Raw genomic sequence first — 23,549 nt, forward strand, 5'->3', positions numbered from 1 at the left:
ACTAGAGCAGATTATGCTTAGTGAAGCTAGCCAATCCCTAAAAAACAAATACCAAATGTCTTCTTTGATATAATGAGAATAACCAGGATCAGAGCAGGGAGGAAGAGCAGGAAGGAAAGATCAACATTAAACAGATACAATAGGTGGGAGGGAAAGGGAGAGAAAAGGGAAATTGCATGGTAATGGAGGGAGACACTCATTGTTATAGTAAATCACACATAAGAGGTTGCGAGGGGAATGGGTAAATAAACAAGGAGAGAAGTGAAATACAGTAGATGGGGTAGAGAGACAAGATGGGAGGGGAGGGGAGGGGGGATAGTAGAGGATAGGAAAGGGAGCAGAATACAACAGTCACTAATAGGGCATTATGTAAAAATGTGGATATGTAACAGATGTGATTCTGCAATCTGTATTTGGGGTAAAAATGGGAGTTCATAACCAACTTGAATCTAATGTATGAAACATGATATGTCAAAAGCTTTGCAATGTTTTGAACAACCAATAAAAAAAAAAATAAAATAAAATATTAAAAATGGTGAAAAAAAAAATAGAGGCACGCCCTCAGATGAAGTTCTCAAGGGACCGAAGTCTTGCTTTGGCTTCTCATTTTGCCATGTGATCTTCCCCAACACGTATGTCTTGGAGGCCAAACCACATCCAAACCATAAAAATTAAGTTTGTGAAATTTATTCATGTTGTTTTCTGAAGGAGAATTCCATACCTCTTTACTGTTGGTGTTATTCTGCTATAAGAATATTCTAGAATTAATTTTGCATTCTATAGTTGATGGTGTTTAAATAGTATTTCATCTAGAGCTACAATAAACAAAGATCTTGTGAACATTTGTCATGCAGCTATTTCTGTGGAATCCCACTCACAGATTTTGAAGTGAGATCCCCCTAACGTGTTTTACTAAAGATAACCATATACAAAGCCACCTTAGTATAGATTTACCTTTTGTAAGAATCCAACCAGATTTACAAAGTGTGACAATTTTAATTACTTCTCATTCTTCTCCACATGGATGTTGCTGACATTTTTAATGTTAATATTTCCCAATACTGATTGTAAGCAGTCTCAATTTGAACCTATTCATTGATTTTAGAGTCTAATCTTTCAGTAAAATTTTGTTCTGGCTCACAAATACCAATTTAGTTATTCTCTTTTATGGCTCCTTGGACTAAACCTTCAACAGAGTCCACTGAGAAAGATGAAATTCGTCAACCTGGCTTCTTTTGATGCTCACATTTTTAAAGGTGTTAGAAAACAGATGAACACAGAAAATAAAATTTGAAGATTACTTTTGTATTTCAACAGTTTCTTTATTACTATGAATATGGAAATTATATTTGTGAAGAAGATTCTAGTTCATATTATCCATTAACACATCCCAATTGGATGTAAATTTTGATTTAAGCAGAATATATGTATGAATATTTTCCAGCTCTTATCATATTACTAAAATCATTGATTTTTGCAAAATGCTGTGTATATAGTCCAAAGAAAGCCTTTCATAAGGCATACATCAAGGTTGTAACAACACACTTTCAGAACACAGATATAAATTGACTAGCTTTCCCTTTATAATAGATTTGTCATGTAACTAAAATATTGGTTTGTGCTTCTGTCTGACAGTTATCTTGATATCAGGCAAAGAATAATGTGGAAATATTTGAATTTAGTCATATTCAATAATTGCTGCTGACTTCATATCCAACGCTAAAGTAGAAAGAGAAAAATAAATGCCTTTCTTCAGTGCAGAAGTTAGCCAAGGGTACACAGAAAGTACTATAATATAACATATTTAATAATAAAAAAAATCAGTTAATCTAAAAACAAGGAAGCAACCTCTAAATTGAGATAGGGTTAGATTGTTTTTCCATATTATCCACACATGGCTGTCTTTCATGTGTAGGATTTACCAAGCAAATGATAAATGCCTGATATTCAGGGAATTTGACATTTAGAAAAGAAGAAAAAAAATAGAGTTCTTAAGGTCTTGTTTTAGTTCCTGGAATTGAAATTATATGCACCACCATTTCCATCTCCTGGATTGAATGGAGTATATTATTAACTGGTAGTGCAGGACAAAATATTGAATATGTTCTGAGAAGTCAAATGAAGTACATGGTATGAGAAACAAACACAATAAGTCATGTTAATACACATCTATCTTCAAACTTCACTTTATATTCTAACAGTATAAGAAAAGAGAATTTCCTATTTTCCCAAGTAATAGTAAGGATGAGAAAGTGATATGTTCCAAACAAAAAGTAAATGTACAGCCAGAAGTGGCCTCATAAGATCTCAAGGTTTTGGATATCACATTCAGGCGTGACACAAGGTGAATAGGTCATATCATAGTTCCTGTCACTTGATGTGGGATTTCTGTGCTAATACATGCAAAGCAAAATTCACTCTTTCTCTTACCATTTGCCAGAAGCGCTAATATTCTAATTAATTAAATATCCATTAAACAGACACATGGAAGAAACATATGGGCTGTTGAGAGAGGTAGGATACATGATTGGCTTTCTAATAATTAGGAAAACAACCAAGTAGAAAAATCAACACAAAATAGAGCAGACAATTTAGCTTTGGATGCTAAGATAAGAATCAGGGTCAGTGTTTTCAACATCAATTATGATTGAATAGGAAAGATGGAAAACCACTGCTTAATAATGATTTATGAACAAGACAATGCCTAACAACAGAAATGACTAAAGGATATATTTTCATTTTTATTGACAAGTGTGTCTGTAAAAACTTGGTCATACAGGGAGCAGAGAGAAAAATCTATAATTCACATAAAAGTACCCAGAGTTATATAATTTCATTTACTAAAATATGAAATGGAAAAGAAGTAACTAGAGAGAGATTTATGACCGTAGTGAACTGAAGAGGATGCCTTTGGAGACCGTGTCAGTGAATGAAAGATTTTCTGTGTTTCATCATAAAACAATTATTCTGTTCAAGGCACTGTTCGAGGTGATGGAATCACAGTGAGCAAGACAGATAGAGCCCTGTTTTCCTGGAGCTCACATTCTCAAGCAGGGATGATGGATAATAAACCAGCAAACAAGAAAATACCATATAATCAAGCAGAGGCAAGGCATTACTGATCCAGATGACGGCTGAGGGGAATGCAGATATGAGACCAGGTATCAGAAACACTTTTGAAATAATATTGACAGGATTTGTAATATAAAATATAAATGTGGACATATGATAGATTTTTAATTGTGCATATTACATAGACATGAATATAGCGACATATTTGGGAGCCTTAATTTAATGTTGTTTACAAAATTATTGCTTCATTTAGATTATTTTTCCCAGCTCTACAGATAGTTCAAACATGCGGTACCAGTTGTGGAGGGCTCTTTGCAATCCCTCAGTGTTTAAATGATGGCTCTACTTGATTTTCCAACTACATATCATACATTTCTCAAATCAAGAAGATGGTTCTTTTTGTTCAGAAAGAATATAGACTGTAGAGTTTTGTTGCATGAAGTAAGATAGAAAATATGAGGTACAACATTTTTAAGATGCACAGCATAGCCACATTCACGAAATTAGACACATCATTAATTCCTTGTTAATTTTTCAGCAATGCAAGAATATTTTCATTTTCCAAAATGAACGAGGAGAACGCATAAGAACCTGAACAGTGGGCCACATACCAACTCAGACCTTTTCTTTCTCTGACTCCTTTTCATTTCATTCCCTACTCCTTCCTGTGCCTTTCACTCAGTTTCCTCTTGTAGATCTCAGTTCTTTTCTCTCCTTCTTTGTATGTGTCTATAGAGGTGTCTTTTTGGCTCCTTCTTCTATTTCTGTCTTTCTCTTCTTTACCCACCTCTCCCTTTATTCCTTAGATTGTTCATTATTTTGGTTGGCCTGCACTTTGATCTCTCTACCTCCTTCCTACTCCCATCCGCTCTTCTTTTATATACTCAACCTCTGTTGACATCCTCCCCTGTGTGTCTGTAAACATCCCTCTTCCCACATTGTCCGCATCATTGTCTATATTAATTAGTAAAGAAGTGGATATCTGAGCCAAGTTTCTATAATTATAACATCCCAGTGTACTTTTCCTGGTGTTTACTTGGCCACAGATTTCTTCTCAGTGTGATTGGCATTCTAGAAAGATATCCTGCACTCATCACAACCCTGTAGGACACAAAACACAGGCTTTGATCTTTGAGAGAGACTCATCATGTTCTCTCAGCCGCATAATGACATACACCACCACCTTTTGGCACACACCATTTTCCCAGCTCAGCCTGATATATCAACCTGTTCCCCATGCCGCTTGTCTCTAGTCTGACAGACTCATGCCTCTGGCTGCACGCCTCACCTATGCCATCTCAAGACTTCTTTCTGGCTGCTGAGACTCAGGACACCTCAGGACCATCTCAGAGCTCAATGTCCATTTCATCAGATCAGTGAGATTTTAGGCTTCCTACCAGCTGATATATAGTGCCACTGGCTAGTTGTTCTTCGCCGACTCACCTTGCAGGTATGTCATGGGCAGTAGATGCTGTGGCTAACTCTTGCACTGGCACAGCTTTTCCAGGAGCTTCCTCAGGGACCAGGTAATAGGACCTGGAAAATAGAGATGTTAGTGTCCATTGGGGAAAATTTTGAGTTATGAAAGATGGAGAGTGGAAAAGGATCCATTGGGCAAATTCCCTCCTACTTCCAATAACTGTTCTGAGATCTAGAAATCAGCTGTGTTTTCTCATGCTGTTTTTACTAACTCGGTCATTTCCTTTCCTTCCTTCCCTTCCTCTCTTGTCTTTTCTTCTGTCTTAATTTTCTGCGTTTGCAATCCCTTTCAACGTTTTGATGAAGGCTTTATTTCCCAGAGGGATCATGCTAAGGAACTCATTCAGAATTCTACTTCCTCTTATCAGTGGTCACCGTAAGACCAACTTAGGTCAACTGAAGTCTATCTACATTAAAGTTTTCACTGTTTTTCAAACATATGCTGATGGAAATAAGAGTTGTAAGCTATTGGAAAGAAGAGTTGTAAGCTTGCCCGTTCTCTTAAAGATCCTCTGAGCAATCAATTCCAGTTATGACATAGGCTGCAATCAAAAACACAGAACTCCTCCATAAAAAGCCCAAAGTGAAAGTATAGGAAAATACACTTTAGAAGGAAACCAGATCAGAATTTGATCTGACCTTGAAATTACCTTTCACTTAGTAGCTGGGAATAGGCTCATTCTTTAGCTTCTCTGAGGTTCAGTTTTCTTCCAAGTAAAGTGAAGATGAACTCAAATACTATGTAAAGTATGTAATAATGCCCAAAACATAATACGTACCTGAACAAGTTATGGAATATATATTCCGTATATATAATATATATACCAACACACACACAAATATATATGTTTCTGTGTAATATATATATATATATACTTTGAAAAAAATATATATATATATATTCTAAGTAATGGACACAAAATAATCAATTGTATATTTTCTCATTAGGTTTTAAAGTTATAAGATCTGCCTCATTTTAGATTAAATTTGTCAAATGTCTGTTCACAAAAAAATCAGTGATCAAGGTGAAGGGTATGTTAGCTTTATTTAATCATTATACCTTGTTTAAATATAACAAAATATCACATTATTCCCATAAATATGCACAATTAAAATTTGCCGATTAAAATAATATTAATAAAAAGATTTTCCTCTTTTCAATGTTTTTCAAAAACTTTTTAGAATTTCAAATAACACAGTAGGTATTTTTAATATAAACTTCCAAAAATAACCTTACTCATCTGTTACACCCTCCTGATGGTTACTTTCTTGATTCTGCCCCTTTTGGTGCATGCTTATTTTTTATAGTGACTTCTACAATATCACATGTGAACATACACTAATGGGAAAATGAGTAGTCGTGTTGGCATTTCCAGAATGAGATGTCTCTGTGCACTTCCAGTCTCCTAACTACCTACTTGAAATGCACTCAAGTGGTTTTGGGAAACACTTTGTATCTTCTTTTTCCTGACTCTATGACTGATTCTCATTGTTATGGTCCTTTTTTCCTACTGAATTATACTCTATTTGTTGGGCCACACTGTTTGCTTGAGGAATTTCATTAAGGATGTTTCTATAGCAGGATAATTGACTCAATTCACTTGTCAGGAATGAGCAGGGGAGCAAAGGTCCTGACCTGGACTTGGACACTGAAATGTTTCTTGTCAGGAGTCGGTGTCGGCTGCCCTCTAGTGGTAGCAAAAGAGACTGAAGGGAGTCTGTAGAACCAGAGACAGCCTGGGGTAGCGTCACTTCAGTAGGTAGAGAACATTCAGTCATTCAAGAGATTAGCAGGGTCTGAGCCCAGCCTCTCCACCCTCTTCTGGAAGGACCCAGGAGAGCAGGCCTAGATCGCTGCTGGAGGTGCAGCACAGAATCTAAACCCTATTCACCACTTTTCAGGACCCTCTCATTCCCCTTCTTGAGAGTGAGGGGCTTGGCAGGGGATGGTGAGTTTGCTTGGATGGAATTTGCATTTGCAAAGAATAGTTAGGCAAACAGATGCTACAAGTTTCTTTTAGGACACCATAGTGATGGCAAAAAAAAAAAAAAAAAATGCCTCACATCACTTTGAGCTTCCCAGGAGACAGAAAAAGAACCTCTGAACAAAACATGAAGAAACCCAGCTATCAAAGTTGAAGCAAAATTTTACTACAGAATAAAGAGAGCACATACAAGAGAAGTTGTCATTAGTCACCAGTTCAAATCGTAGGAAAAAAAAAAAAAAAACAGCCAATTCCAGTCCAATGTCTAGCATCAGTGACGTTAATGCAAACACTGTGACTCATGGACTCATGGCACAAACTTTCAGCACCAAGTATTAGAAATCCATATTTTAGAATTGAGAGGAAAATAAATTCCAAATGGCTATACCTCCAATCAACTACTACCAAGAAGATCCTATCCTTTTACTTAAAGACTTTGGAAAATATTAAATAAATTATATTTGGTAATAAGTGACTACTATCTAAAATAGAGGGTGTATGTCAGCACACATCCTTTTAAAACTTATTTACGTGATACATATTTAGATGTTGATGAAAAAAATCTGGCTTAACCTAAGTGTTATTTAGATTTCCACAACATATAAATCATTGAATCTCACCTAATTTTTTAAGGACACACATTATTCTCATTGCATATATCCCAGTATCCATGTTGAAGAAGGAAGAACAGTTATAAATAACATCAGAGAGTAAGTGGCTATGGTTTGTCCCATGATAGGACTTGGCTTTCGTCCTGTAGAAGAAGAGACGCTGCTCTGCCAATGGCATTGGACACAGCGGCCCATGACACACTTTATGAGCTGAAGGAGTAGCGTGACACTCAATCCAATCAGTCTCCCTACCCCCTACTGGTGTATACATTTATTAGGGTACAAATTGTACACTGGTGGAGAATACCTGGTATGTGGAAAACACATTAAGGCCACTAGGCACTTAAGACACCTGAGTTCTAGGGACCAAAATTACCTGTTAACTGCTATTAGAAAAAGCTACTGCCTGCATTTTAAGTAGAATTGATTCACATAAGTACAAAAGAGTCTCATCTCAAGTTATCTGCATACCATTTAAGGAGTTTGAATCCTGCATGGTTTGGGACAAAAATCCTTACTTTCAATATTAGTCATTCTGAGTGCATGGACCATATATTTTGCTGACTATAAATCCCTATGGCGTTGAGATTACTACCCATGGTGTAGTTTCTATATGGTAGTTGATGATGAGACTAGAATTTCCTGTAGATAGGACCTGATAACAGTTTCGGGCTGTTGATTTTTGGAATTAGCAGGGGAGGTTCCTAATGAAAAATTGTAGCTGTGGGTATTTGTTAGAGTCTAGAATTGAGGGTCATCCAGAAACAGTATTAGGCTTGTTAACAGTTGCTTAATTTGATTTGAAGAAGTTGTTCAAACAGTGTTCCAGTGTTCTTACTAGGCCAACATGTCGGATAAGAAAAAACTATTATATTGCTCTTTTTATCTGAATTTATTTCTCACATACAAGTGAGATAGCTAAAATATTTATTATTGCAATAGAAAAACCCATGCTCAGTTATTGAGAAGGAAATATTCACAATTACATTAACAGAAATTCAAATAGATATAAATTAATAGAAGAATATGTACTTCTCTGATTTTCAAAACTCAGACCCCAATACTTCCCCCTGCTCCTACTCACAACAGATGCTTGCTAACTCACAGAGGTAATAGAATCCGTGAGACCAGAACTTTCACAACTGGCTGATGACAATACATCCTTTTTATAAACAAGTTAATCGTGGTGAAAATCACATAAGTATACAGTATACCATCATAATCCTTTTATTTTTTAATCCTTATTTTACTTGTTCATATGTATGGGATACAGTGTGATATGTAATGAACAAGTTAAGGGAGTTAACATTTCTATCATGGTTTTTAAAATTTCAGCTAACATGTAATAATTGTATATACAATTATATATAATTGAATGTGAAACATCAATAATACACATAGCATGTACTGATCAAAGCATAGTACACCTTTTGGTCTCATGAGCATGACTTTGTGTTTGAAGCAGCTAAACTTCTCTCTTCTAGTTATTCATAAAATATATAATAGATTATTGTGAACTATAATTTCCCTGCTGTGCTGTAGAACTTAGTACTTTAACTGTGTTTGGAAACCTGTTATGTACTCTCCCACTGTCCTTTCCCTTGTCCCCCCTTTCTGGCCTTTGGCCATCATTAAATAAAATGCTTTCTGATTAACATTTTTTGCCACACACTTATAAGAACATTCAGTATTTGTAACTCTGTGTCACACTTAATTTCACTTAATATGTCCTCCAATTCCATTTATTTTCCTACATATCATAACATTCTTTTATGGCAGAATAATATTGTATTGTATATACACACCACATTTTTCTCTTTTATTAAAACATAATGTCTGTAGATCTGGATGAAGTGGTACTTTGACAAATGTATATAATGTTTAATAATCAAATCAATGTAAGCAGCATTTCTCTCTTCAGACATTATCATTTTTAGGTGCCAGGAACTTTGTATTTTTCTTTTCTAGTCACATTGAAATATATCATAGATTGTTTTAAACAATAGTTACCATATTGTGCTAGAGAAAAAACAACTAATTCTTACTATACTCCTATTGAGTATCTTCCTCCCTAGCCCCTGCCCTTCCCAGTTTCCAATGAGAAATATTCTATTTCATTCTTCTACAATATTGAACTTTAGTTTCCACAAATGAGTAAAACTATGTACCACCCATTCATTTGTTGATGGGCACCAAGGTTGAATCCTTAGCTATTGCAAATACGTGTCAACAAGCAGGGGCATGCAAATGATGACTGCGAAACTTCCCAGAAGCTAGGGCTACCATTGTCCACGCTGATGGAGATTGCTGGAATTCTCCTGCTCACTCTTTCCCTTCAAAAGGGGATTCCATCCCCTGGTTGAGGAGCAGGGGTCCAAGTGGCCTGTGTACTTTGTACCTTTCATCCACCCCATCCCAAGTCTCTGAGTCTTCTAAGGTTCTAGTCTCTCCCTGCTGAGTTCCAGCAGTCTCCCAGTCAGTTCTCTCGGAAGACAGATGTACACCAAATGCTTTGTTTCTATTTATGGAGGAAGAGCTGTGTGCTGGATACCTCTATTTGTCCATCTTGAAATCCCATCTTAGCCATGTATAAGTGTCCAGTTCAGTACTTTCTCATGATGGTGTAGAGTTTAGTACATTCACATTATTGAGTAACCCTTACCACTATCCACCTCTAGAATTTTTCATCTTGCAATACTGAAGCTATGTACTCATTAAACAACAACTCCAAAATATATCCAACACTCCTAATTGGTTTTCCATCTTTTTTTTAAAGAGAGAGAGAGAGAGAGAGAGAGAGAGAGAGAGAGAGAATCTCAATATTTATTTTTTAGTTTTTTTTTTTTTGCTTACACAACATCTTTGTCTGTATGTGGTGCTGAGAATCGAACCCGGGCCGCATGCATGCCAGGCGAGCATGCTACCCCTTGAGCCACATCCTCACCCCTGGTTTTCCATCTTATTTCAGTATAAAATACTCATTGAATAAATTCACCATCACCTCCTTCATATGATCTATGGCACTATCTTACTTATTACTTTCTTCCTCTCTCTACAATACAGTCTCCTGCAGCAGTGAGTTTCAACACTCCAAATAAGATATGTCACATCTTGTCTCAAACATTCCAATGGCTTCCCATTGATTTGCAAATAAAATTGAAACTACTTACTTGATGTACAAGACCCTAAATATTCCTATCTCTATCCCTAAATATCCTGCTTCCTTCCTAGAAATCACATTCTTCTCCCTGGGCTTCAGTCATTCTGAGACATTTTCTGGGTCTTAAATATACCAAGCTGGTTCTATTTTTGAGGCTTAGCAGTAACTTCTTGTACTCAAAATGTGTCTCACAGAGTTTCCTCCTTTGCAAAATCCCCCGTTAAAAAGGTTTGACTATTTCTTTTTTATTTTAAATATAACATAAAACAACTTCTAAATATTCAATTTAGTTGTGATTCTTTTTTCAATCTTTTCTTTGATTTAAATATAATCTACTTGGGCTGGGGATGTGGCTCAAGCAGTAGTGCGCTCACCTGGCATTCGTGAAGCCCAGGTTCGATTCTCAGCACCATATACAAAGATGTTGTGTCCATCGAAAACTGAAAAATACATATTAAAAAATTCTCTCTCTCTCTCTCTCTCTCTCTCTCTCTCTCTCTCTCTCTCTTTAAATAAATAAATAAATAAATATAATCTACCAAATAATAAAAATCTTTTATTCTAAAGGTGGTCCCAACTGAAAGTCAATGTTTTGGGTGATATGAAATTATTAAAATGTCTTTGTTACTAGATTAAAATATTTTCACTCTTGATAGATATATCTTCATGTATCACTAGTAGAATTGACTTCGTCATCACAAAGTACCAACTGTCATCCAAGAAATTATTTGTGCAGTATTTTAAAAATTAAATAAAAGACATTTTTAAAACTTTTATAATATTTGAACTAAGCATTCATTTTCTTTTTAATATTCTGTCATAAAAATTATAAAACATATAATTTCTCCTAGAATAAAAATGTGTCCTTTAAAGAACACAAAACAAATTCTGATATATTTTTCTACCTTTAAAAATCTAATAAAATTTTATAGTTGCAGCAAAACTACTTCCTTTGTTAATGCCTGTTTTTCATGCAATGCAAAAATACATTGGGAAGTAATATATTTTAATAATTATAAATTATTTTAAGTACAACATAAATGAAAAATGTAGAAGCTACAATCTGGAAAATTGTTTTTGGTTACAATAAGAACTTGAAATTCTACTTAATCTAATACATTTACTTAGATTTCTTTCTTATTAAGAGTAAATCCTGGTCCAGTGTGGTGGCATACACCTGTAATCTCACTGGCTCAGGAGACTGAGACAGGAAGATCGGAAGTTCAAAGCCAGACTCAGCAACATCAAGGCACTAAGCAACTCAGTGAGACCTTGTCTCTAAATAAAATACAAAACAGGGCTGGGGATGTGGCTCAGTGTTCAAGTGCCCCTGAGTTCAATCCCTAGTACAAAAAAAGAAAAAAAGTAGATCCTTTTTAATTAGGCAATAATTTCTTCAAAAAATATTTTATTTGCCAAAGAGAATGCAAATGAACTGAAAGTAAGATGCTAACCATTCCTTGATATGTTTTCAGAGGAGTCATAAGAGCTTTGTCATCTTCAAACAAAGAAATTTGAATTAAACTACATTCTAGTAAGACATACTCTATATATTTTATGCTTAATTATTTCTCCCTTTGCTTGAATTTAGTATTTTTTAAAAATCTCTAGGAAACCCCTTGCTTGAATTTAGTATTTTTTAAAAAATCTCTAGGAAACAATTTCTGCATAAGTATTGATGAAAAAAAATTATCTCTTTCAATTCCCCTCTCCAAATATTTAGGAAAAACTATGTATGTAACAAAATACACCTGGATTTGGACATTCTTAGTGGTAGCCAGTAGTGCACAGAACTCAAGTATGTGTAGCTGCTCCAGTTTGCTTTTTCAAATTTCTAAGAGAATTTAGAGCTTCTTAGAAATCTGCAGTATTTGACTGCTGTGCAATATTTTGAGTGATTTTCTGCTTAAATTGGGCATAAGCCTAGTAAGTTGAGAATCCGAGAAAGCAAGGTGAGAGTCTTTGATTCTTTGTGGCTCCACACAAAACCCTGTGGAGTTCAGATGGAGCACAGGAGGAATGATCCTACATGGCATACTTGGAATGGCAGATTTAATTCACCAGCAATGGAGAAAGGAATGATATTTTTTTTTCCACCTAGCGATTGAGTGTTTTTTCTTATTGACCCATGAGGGAACATGAATTGTGCACACAGCAGGCACTAAATGTGTGGGGGCGATCAGCATTTCAAGGACTTGCTTCTGCAGCTTAGATTAGCCTTTCATTATTGAGAGTCTTCAAAGACAACAGGGAAATTCTTATACACTGCACATTGAAGTATAATCTGTTTGATGAATTCTTTTTCAAAGAATAATGTGTGGCAATTTATTTGAAAGTTAGTCTATCCTCATGACTGTTGATCTTTGAAATGGCACCAATTGAGAAGACATAAATGCATCAGTACCCTGGTTTCCAAGTACGTTTGCTTTTTACAGAATAGAATTATCTTTTTCCTAATGCTGATGAAACTAACTTTATGTAAACAATAAATGAACTGTGAAGATTGCTGATCAGTTAGCTCCTGCTCGCCTGGGGCACTGTGCAGGATGGTGTTATAGACACACTGCCGAATTCATTCCAAACATTAAAGCGGACGTGTTTGCCCATAAGCTTGACCTTGTATATAGGTTTCATGAGTTAGCCAGTGTGATATGAAATGTTTACTAACTGCTTAGATGATGTGTATATGTGTGCGTATGTTTTGTGTTTAATATGAGAAGATCACAATATGTCTAACCACAGAGAGGCACCGGGCAAAGTTCTTAGCCAGCTCGTCAGAAAGTAGAATTCAGTCATCAGCATCAGTGGGCACCTGCCACTCATGCTCAGCTATGGCTCCTGTCACCCTGTATTTTTCCAGAGTCTTCATATTTATTTTCTTGTCATGATTGTTTTGATATTCAGCTGACAAACTAAAGCAAGTGAGTGACATGAGCAAATGCCAGGGGGTGTCAGGAACAAAATAAGATGACAATTGAATGTATTACCATTTTAAATGGCCTGTCTTCCTTGGCTGAGTGTTGTGACTTGGTTCTTCTCCCACCTGCCAAGTTTGATTAAATAGATCCCACTTTAGGTGTGCAATGTTTCAAGTCATACTGGTCCTCCCTACTTAGCAAAATGCTGTTTCTGTGATTACAAAAACTCAGTGCCTCTTCCAACTTTCACTCCCGCTCCAAAGTGAAAAAGAGGAAATATGCAATATGTGAGGTAAAGCCACCTTTAATTTGAGTGTATGCACACAAATATTTTATTCTCTGAATAATAGAATATCAGAATAGGATGGGGTTATTTAAGGATAAAATTTGCAAGTAGGTGAAGCATGATTTATCAGGCAATGTGTCATCAAAAATAAATTTCAAAAAAAATGGATCTGAACTTGACTAATTCTTCATTCTTATTATGCATGGAAAACTACACTTAATTTTACCAAATCCTTGAAACCTTAAAATTTTTACTTCCTTTAGCCTGAAATTGTTAGCTCCCAGTTCCTCTTTCATCTTGCTTTTGGTATTTTCCTTTAATAGTCTCTGATTCTTTAATAGTTTTCCCTTCCTCCTAAATTTCTATGAAACTTCTAAGAAAAAAATTCTACAAAGAAATATGGATGTTAATTAGGGAATGAGACCCTATGGGTAAGACAAATACAGGTGTGGTGGTGTGGGCATGCAAGGGTCTTAGGACAGCTCTTCTTGTTTCTGAGATTCTGTTTTTTAGCTGACATTTTGGCTTTGGGGCTATGTTTGGAAAATCAAAATTTGCTTGGAGGCATAGTTCTTAGTAAGTGGGATATTATGACCAAAAAAATTTATTTTTGTTCTTCAAATAATTTCCTAAAATAAGGGCAAGCCCTATTTGTGTAAAGATACACAAGGGTTCTCTTCTCATCAGGGTTTAGATATCTGACTTACAAACCAAACTACCGCCAGCAGCAATAGCAATGATAGACCCTCTCGTGGCATTTAAGATTCATGAAATGACAGGAAAATTAAATCACATCTTAAGTCAAATAATATGTAAATATAGTTCAAATCCACATTCTATCTGACTCTATCAGTCTTTTGAAGTTTAAGTACTTTTACAATAACTGATTTTAAAAAACCTTATTCCAAAGAGGGAGTTTAATATACAACTTGAAAGAAAAGTAAAAGTAACTCAATCTATAAGATTTGGGGGAGACTTCTTTATAGATGAGGGTAGAAACAAGTTATTTAGACTTGCTCTTGTTTTCAAATATTGATACAGGAGAATCTCATGGGCACTTGTTAAAAATGCAGATTGTTATATAAATCTTGAACCCTGTAATCTAATTTTAATGTCTACCCCAGGCAATTCTAATGTAGGTTATTCTTGGACCACACTTTGCAACATGTGGTTAAGAACCTTTCAATATATTAGAGATGCATAGTCTGTTAGTTGAACCAGAATCACTGGTAGACTAATCTTATTTATACTATGGGTTTGAAAATTATCTTAATGTTGATGATTTCATAATTTATATCTATTCTTAATACATCTCCTGAAAATCAGATTTCTATCTAACTGTGTGCCCAATACCTTCATTCAGATAGTGTGAAGGAGATAATGTAATGAGTTGACAGCATTCCTTTTCTTTCCACCTGTACAGAAGAGTAGGAGAGATATCAAATTTCCCCGTCATTCAGCATGGTCCATTTAATTGTGATCCAGATAAATAGAAGGCCAAAAGGTGTGACTTGGACTAATATTTCTCAAACTTAAATTTGAATGTAAATTATATAAGGATTTTGTTAAAATGTTAACTCTGATATATTTTTCCCAGGATGGAGTCTGTGATTCTGCTTTCCAAGCTAAATCTTGGTGGTCTAGGGACCACACTTTGAGAACCAATCAATCTTGTAGCTCACAATTGTTTCTGTTCTTAAGTTTACATATCATCTTACCTCACTTCTCATAGGATGCACAAAACTTTCTTACAGATGCCCAAGCACTGGTGATTAAGCTACTTAGCAAATAAGAGCCTTTTCTTTTCATTGGCAATCCAGCCAATCAATATTAGGCTATGATATGAAGGAGGAAAAAATGTTATTTTGTTGAGTAAATAGATTTTAGAAGAATTTGTTGTATACAACAGTTAGACGACTCATGTCAACATAAACTAAAATCAGAGCATTCTATTGTTTTGATAAAACCTACAATATTTACAACAGGTTTAGAGTTTGAGTGGCAAATGACAAAGAAACTGATATTGAAGACCAAAAAGCTGGTGAACAGTGCTATGTGATGGCAATGCATTTGGTAAAGTTATCTCCTGTAATAAGGCAGGGAGCAAACTATTGATTAATTAAATCAGTTGGCTATGAAGGGTTACAAAGGATGAGAAAAATACTTAAATGAAAAATGTTAAATGTATGCATACTACTTTAAAAATATTAATTACTTAAAACCTGTGTTATGTTTTGGATATGAGATGTCCCTAAAAACACTCTTGCTAGGCAGTGGAGCAATTTTCAGAGGTAAAAGGATTAGGCTATGAAAGTGATAACCTAATCAATAAATGAGTGCATTTGGTGGATTAATAGTTTGAGTGGATTACTGGGTGGGTGGTAACTGTGGGCAGATTAGGCCTGGCTTGTGAAAGTAGGGGCATGAGTTTGGAGTTCACATTTTGTCCCAGGCATCTTAGATGTTCTCTCTGCTCCCAGTTTTCCTTAGATGAGCTGCTTTCCTTCATGCTCTTCCACCATGATGGTCTGCTTCATCTCAGGCTCAGAGCAATGGAAAGAGCAAATCATCAACTGAGACCATTAAAACCACTGAAACCCTGAGAACAAAATGAATTTTTTCTCCTCTAAGTTGTTCTTGTCAGGTATTTTGTTACTGTGATAAAAAGCAGACTAACACTACCTTTTTAAAATATTTAAAACAAGGTTATATTTATAACGTAGTTGCAAATACAGGCTGAATACATACTCTGAAAATCGGAAGCTTTGGAGCACAGGCATAGTGGCATAAGTGAAAAATTCCACACTTGCCTTCCCATGACCCATCACAGTCAAAATATTAGCACAGCTGGGTGTAATGGTGCACACCTATAAACCCAGCTCCTTGGGAGGCTAAGGTAGGAGGATCACCAGTTCAAAGCCAAACCTCAGCAAAAGTGAGGCACTAAGCAAGTTAGGGAGACCCTATATCTAAATAAAATACAAAATAGGACTGGGGATGTGATTAAGTGGTTGAGTGCCCCTCAGTTCAATCCCCAGTACCTCCCCCACCCCCCAAAAAACCACTAGCACATTAAAATATTGCATAAAATCACCTTCAGGCTAAGTGTCTAAGGTGTTTTTGAAACATACATAAATTCTGCATCCATCTGCAAGATATATCATGGTGTTTATGTCAACATTCAAAAATATGAAAAAATTCACAATCTGAAATAACTTTGGTTCCAAGAATTTGCATAAGGTATACCCAGGATTTATAATATTTTTTTACAAAGTAAAATTTTTTATTTGAAGAGTTCGAATTGCCAACTTGCTATCTCTTCAACCCCCAATCACTAAAAGGTGAATTTTCTTCAAATTCGACCCTTCTTCTACATAATCATAATGTAACTATCAAAAACTAGAAATCAGGGGTTGGTGCTGTGGCTCAGCAGTAGAGTGCTTGCCTAGCACATGAGAGGCCCTGGGTTCAATCCTCAGCACCACATTAAAATAAAGCTATTGTGTCCAAATACAACTAAAAAATAAATATTAACAAAAAACTAGAAATCAAAATTAACTTTTCTCTATTAGTCTATTTTTTGTTTCTATAATGAAATATGTAAGTTTGGGTAATTATTATCTATACTTCTGTATTAGTTTATTTTTTGTTACTATAATGTAATATCTGAGGCTGAGAAATTATAAAGAAAAGAGGTTTAGGTAGCTCACAGTACTAATCTGAGCACTTCAAGTAGCCCCCAGAATCCCTGCCTCCTGATGTTCATGCTTGTATGTGATTCCCCTCATTTTGAATACTGGTAGAAACTACAATTTGTTTCAGATTAATTACAGTAAAAAAAAAAAAATCAGATCAGCCTGGTTACTGTTAAACCATACCTTCTGCTTAGATCTCCTGTTGAGATGTTTTCCTTATCCCATTCAGGATCTCACACCCAGAAGCGGTCTGCTGACTGTCCCCACTCCCGTGGACTCTTTCCTGTACTCTAACAACCAGTCTAAGCGGCCACCCTTACCCCTCACATGTACCCGTATAGGGGCTCTAACACCTAATGAAATTCTGTCCTGTTGTGTGAACAGCCTTCTCCTCTGCTGGGCCCCATACCCCATGCAGGATGCCTCACTGCTGAGGGGCCCTCTGTACTCCATGCAGATTCTGATGCCCTTTGCTGGATTATCTTCAGAGAAGCCACCTTCCTTGCTCTGCTGAGGCTCTGACAAACTGATCTAGGCCCCTAAGTTTCCTCCCATCTATAGTAAAACCTGATTTTGTTCAGAATAACAGTGTATTTATGGCTGAATTTTCTGGGAGAAGAAGGGAAAATGAATAGAAGCCCGTATTGCTGAATGACTTTGTCCTTCCACTATCACAAATCTAGGAGATAGTAGGAACAAGAAATTAATTGGGCAAATACTTTAGAGTTGCATATTAGTAAAATAAGATTACCTAATGCTGCTAGTTAGAATTCATCTAAAACTTAACATGTTCTCAATAGAATTACTCATTTCTGTATGAGTAACTTATTGTTTCTGAATGCCCTCCATCTCTTTAAATGATAACATCAATTATCCAGCTAAGCCTTCAGTCTGAAGTAATTTGTTACTCTCTCCTATTATTCATATGCTACGTGGAGTTTGTGAAATATGCTCCCAAATATTCCAAGTCTGATTATTTTTCCCCACTTCCACTGGGAGTTCATTCTGTCTTCACTTCTTGCCTCTTTACCATAATAGTCTCCAAATGCTTGGCTATAATTAGAATGTGTTGGCCAAACTTCACCTGTTGGTAATTTAATCCCTAATAAGACAGTGTTGAGAGGTAGGACCTTTAAGAGGTGACTAGGTCATGAGGGGGATTCCTTCATGAACGGATTGAAGCCACTCTCATGCAAGTGGATTCATTATTTCAGGAACTGCTTCCTCATACAGATGAGTTCTCGCTCTCTTGACGTACACACACACACACACACACACACACACACACACACACACACACACACATTTTCCTGCCCTTATGACTTCCACCAAGGGATAATGGAGCAAGAAGGCCCTGACCAGATACAGGTTTCTTGACCTTGGCCTTCTCAGCCTCCAGAGCTGTAAGAAATAAATCCCTATTCTTTTCAGAGATTTCTGTCTCTGGCATTCCATTAAAGCAGCACAAAAATAGACCAAGATATTCTTTCCCTGTCTCTTTCCTGGTGCCCTTGGTCTCTTCTCAACAACAACCAGAAGAAGGATTTCTAAATATATACATGATCGTGTCATTGCCTCAGCCAAAACATTCCAAAATCAGCCTGATACAGGTAGAATAAAATGCTAAGTCCTAGAAGCACCTGTGTGATGTGGCCCTTTGCTATCTGCAACTTCTCCCCTACCACTCTTGTCTGACTCATATATACTCTGACTATGAGGGTTTCCTTGGTTTCCTGGAACGTAGCAACCATTATACATTTTTCATGAAACAATATCTCAGTTATCGCATGGATTCGCTCCTTATAGCATTCAGGTATCGGTTCAAGTGGCCCCTCATCAGAATCATTTCTTCTTAAACCTATGTTTTACTGGGTGTCAGAGAGAAATATTTTCTCTTCTCCTTTTTATCATCCTACTCTGCATTTGTTGTCTTTCACTGATGATATAAATATCTACTCTTATAGTGTTTTTCTATTAAATGCCAGAAAATGTGATACTTTCTCTATTTAGTAACCTCAGTGATCATAAGGGTAGGCATCCAATTAATTGGTACCGAGAGAAGGAACAAGGTAGCAAATTAAATTAAGTCAAAAAGCCTTACTCTTGAACTAATTCCACAAGTTTCATTGAGAGCATTTCAACACGCAAAGCAAAGTAATGGATGATTTGAGCAATCTTGAGATTTATTAGAGAGCTTCTCTAACAACAAGGAATTCAAAATCTAATTAGGTAATATGATAGCGATTTAAATTTCAATAACAATTAAAAATGCATATAGGTCGGGAAGAAAAAGAAGTTATGTCACAAAGAAGTGGATGATTAATTGTTTTAATTGTTGCATTGACTATGTGGAATACAATTGCTCTAATAGTTTAGAGGGGGAACAAAGTACTTCAATTTAAAGCACTAAAGGCAGATTTTTATAGAGAAATTATAGCTGAAAGAAAACCTGGGAAATAGATATTTATACAAACCAAACCCCAGGCATTTTTCTCCTCTGGTTACATTACTGAAGAAGCTATATTAAAATGAACAAAACTCTAAGTTAAACTTGGTCACAAGCTCAGATGAAAATCAAATTAATGTTTTCATTTATCCTTTTTCACTTCCAGTCTTTCTCTTTCTATATATGCAATGTTTGCATATTTATAGTGTCATAGATAGAAACTCATATGCATTTTCTGTTAACATCTACCATGCATATTTTCCTTTTTTTAAAAAAAAATTATTCTTCTCTCTGTAACACTCTCCACAGTAAAATAAACTGAGACTGACATGTATTATTCCATTTCATTTTCCATATTCGTATTATACGTGGATACAAGGGGGATATTCTTCTTATTTTTTTTCTGTTTTTTATTCAAGTGAGATGGCACAGCAAATATTTTTTTTACTTTTCTTTTGTCATTCAAATACTTTGTGAAATTATCTTTAGGTTCATGAATATAGATCTACATTGTCTTAATGGCAGATATTTTGTTCTTTCAAATCTCAATTTAGTCAATTGCCCTAATTTTGGAAATTCAGGAGATTCCATTTCTATTTTGTTATTTTGCCACACCCTTGCATGTCTAGCACTAAAAATAGCATTATTTAATGTAGTTATTGAGTCACAATGTACATGATTTATCTAAATATTGAGCAATATTTTTCTTTTGTGTTGCTTTTAGACTTAGGTCTAAACCTGAAAAAAAAATCATACTGGTAATTATAGTCAGATGCTTTAGAGATCATGGAGGAAATTCCAGACATCCTTATCATTGCATGTCAAAAGATAACAAAACTCCATGACTGTGCTATTTGATCTACTACACTGATATATTTACTATAAGGAGAAAGTTAAAAATTTGAGAGTTGGAAGGAGTCAGGTGGGAAGTAGTATCATTTTTCTCCTCCATTCTATCTTTCATGGAACTATTCTTCTCAATAAGTCAAGAGCAACCTTAAAATTAAAATTGATGGTGCCCCAACAATGAGAGATTGGCATCCTTCTTTGTAGCTAGAGTTTTTGCTGTTTGGCAGAACCACTTGTGCCTATGGTAGCATAGCCAGTAACATAAAAAGTGGTGTTGATTCTTGGAGAGATGGAATATATGAGGGTTTGAGGAAATAGATGGACGTTGAGAATGGTGCCTGGATATCACCTTGGGAATTTGGAGGCAGGGAATAGCCATCTGGAGAGTAATAAAATAAAAGTAATAATGTTGCAGCCTACAAGAGTGTGCTTTGGTGTGTCACTAATCTGTGACACTCCCAAAAGACAAGTAAACCCTCAAAGGCCAAATGGATCTGAGCCATCCCTCTTTATAAAGTTGACTTGTAATTCCTCCATCCTACTGTGAAAGTTAAGAGTAATGTTTTGAACGACCAACAATAAAAAAAAAAAAACTGACATGGTGAAACATTCACCTTTTAGAGTTGATGTTTTCTGTGATTTAAGAATCCTTTCATTACTCAACATTCTAATAATATATCTGCCTGTTTGGATAAATTTTTGTGTATGTTGTGAGTAACAGATTGATTTTTTCTATTATTTCAAATAAATAATCATTTTAAAGATAAAAAAGAGTCATCTTATAGTATTTTTCTTTTATCATTTTCAAGTTCCCTATCTACGAATTTTTCATTTCTATCATTTGACATTATAATACTGAGTTGTCTTCTACTTTACATGAGTGCTTAGAAACTCTTTTTAAAGAATAGGTTTATTATACCATATATTGGAAAAATCTTAATCTAGTTTTGTCTTCTGTCTTCATTTGTGGATATTTCTTAGGCAAGACAGCTACATTTTAAGGAATTCTAAAACTTCTAACACTCTATTTTTATATTGGTGTTTTACCTAGTTGTTAATTTTGTTGAATATGAAGTGTTCCTATTTTTGTTAGCTCCTAAATTCAACTGATTTAATTTTTCACTTTTATTTTTTTACCATCAGTGTAATTCTTTGTAGCTTAATTCATTATTTTGATTTTCTGTTTGTTTAGTATAGGGTTCTGTTTTGTATTAGTCCATCATAGTTACACATAATATTTGAGTTAATTTTGACATAGTAATACATGAATGGTATATAATTTTCTCCACTTTAGTCAACAAAATTTCTTCCTTCCCTCCCACTCTTACTCCCCCACCTCCCCTTACTGTATTCTACAGGTTTTTCTTTCCATTTATTTATAGATTTTTAAATTAGCACTTTATAAATGTACATAAAGTTGAAAATGACTCTGGTATATCCATACATGTCCATACCATAATATTATTAATTTTATTTCCCTGTTCCTCCCTTTTCCTCTCCCTCCTCCCTCCCTTAATATCCTTCCTGTATTCCATGGATCTCCTTTTTATTTTTTATTTTATTTTTTTTTTACCTACAAAAGTAAACTCCTCTTTTGTTAATTAATTTATTTATTTAAATTAGGTATATATGACAGCAGAATGTACTTTGATTCATTGTACACAATTGAAGCACAACTTTTCATTTCTGTGGTTGTACACAATGTAGCATCACACCACATATGTAGTCACACATATACCTAGGGTAATGATGTCCATCTCATTCCATCTTTCCTGCCCCTATCCCCCCTCCCCAGACCTCCCTCCCCTTTGCCCAATCAAAGTTCCTAGGTATTTCTCGTGCTCCCCCACCCTCCCCTTATGGATCAGTATCCACTTATCAGAGAGAACTTTTGGGCTTTGGTTTTCTGGGATTGGCTTACTTCACGTAGCATGATATTCTCAAACACCATCCATTTACCTGCAAACGCCATAATTTTATTCTCTTTTAATGCCCAGTAATATTTCATTGTGTATCTATACCACAGTTTCTTTATCCATTCATCTATTGAAGGACAATTGCTTCCACAGTTTCACTATTGTGAATTCAGCTGCAACAAACAGTGGCTGCATTACTGTAGTATGCTGATTCAACTGGTGGTTCCACTCCAAGTTTTCTAAGAAATCTCCATACTGATTTCCAGCAACATGGTTGCACCTATTTGCAGTCCCACCAGCACTCTATGAGTGTGTCTTTCCCCTCAATATCTTCACCAACATTTATTGTTTGTATTCTTGACAGCTGCTATTCTGACTGGAATGAGATGAAATCTTACAGTGGTTTTGATTTGCATTTATCTGATTACTAGAGATGTTGAATATATTTTTCATATATTGATTGATGGAATGTATTATCTTATAAGAAGTGTCTTTTCAGCTCCGTAGCCCATTTATTGATTGGGTTGTTTGTTTGTTTGTTTGATGTTCTTTATATAAATTTTTAAAGTTTTTTGAGTTCTTTATATATCCTGGAGATTAGTGCTCTATCTGATGTGAGCGTGGCAAAAGTTTGCTCCCAAAATTTAGACTCTCTCTTTATCACATTGATTGTTTATTTTGTTTAGAAGAAGATTTTTAGTTTGAGTACACCCCTTTTATTAATTACTGATTTTTTTTTTCACTTTAGGAGTCTTGTTGAGGAAGTAAGGGCCTAATCCAATGTGATAAAGATTTGGCTCTACTTTTTTCTCTATTAGGCACAGGGTCTTTAAACTAATTCCTTGGTCCTTGATCCACATTGAGTTGAGTTTTGTGCATGGTGAGAAAGAAGAGTTTATTTTCATTTTGCTGCATATGAATTTCTAGTTCTCCCCGCACCATTTGTTGAAGAAGCTATCTTTTCTTCACTTTATATTTTTGGTGTCTTTGTCTAGTATGAGATAACTGAATTTTTGTAGGTTTGTCTCTGTATCTTCTATTCTGTACCATTAGTCTACATGTCTATTTTGATGCCAATATCGTGCAGTTTTTGTTACTATAGCTTTGTAGTACAGTTTAAGATCCAGTATTG

General features: G+C 35.4%; 1 protein-coding gene across 2 annotated transcripts in view; it reads left to right on the forward strand.

The window, feature by feature from the left end:
- The window catches only part of Anxa10 (annexin A10), a 525,713-nt gene that overhangs the window by 117,480 nt on the left and 384,684 nt on the right, over positions 1-23,549 (forward strand). Inside the window, exon 2 of one of the 2 annotated variants that reach the window (XM_078030965.1) lies at positions 2,977-3,161. The exons of the other annotated variant lie outside the window; for it this stretch is intronic. The gene's annotated coding sequence lies outside the window, so the exon portion shown is untranslated. The remainder of the gene's footprint in view (positions 1-2,976; positions 3,162-23,549) is intronic. 2 annotated transcript variants of the gene reach the window in all.

Source organism: Ictidomys tridecemlineatus, chromosome 14 (assembly GCF_052094955.1).
Source record: "Ictidomys tridecemlineatus isolate mIctTri1 chromosome 14, mIctTri1.hap1, whole genome shotgun sequence".
Classification (NCBI taxonomy): Eukaryota; Metazoa; Chordata; class Mammalia; order Rodentia; family Sciuridae; genus Ictidomys; species Ictidomys tridecemlineatus.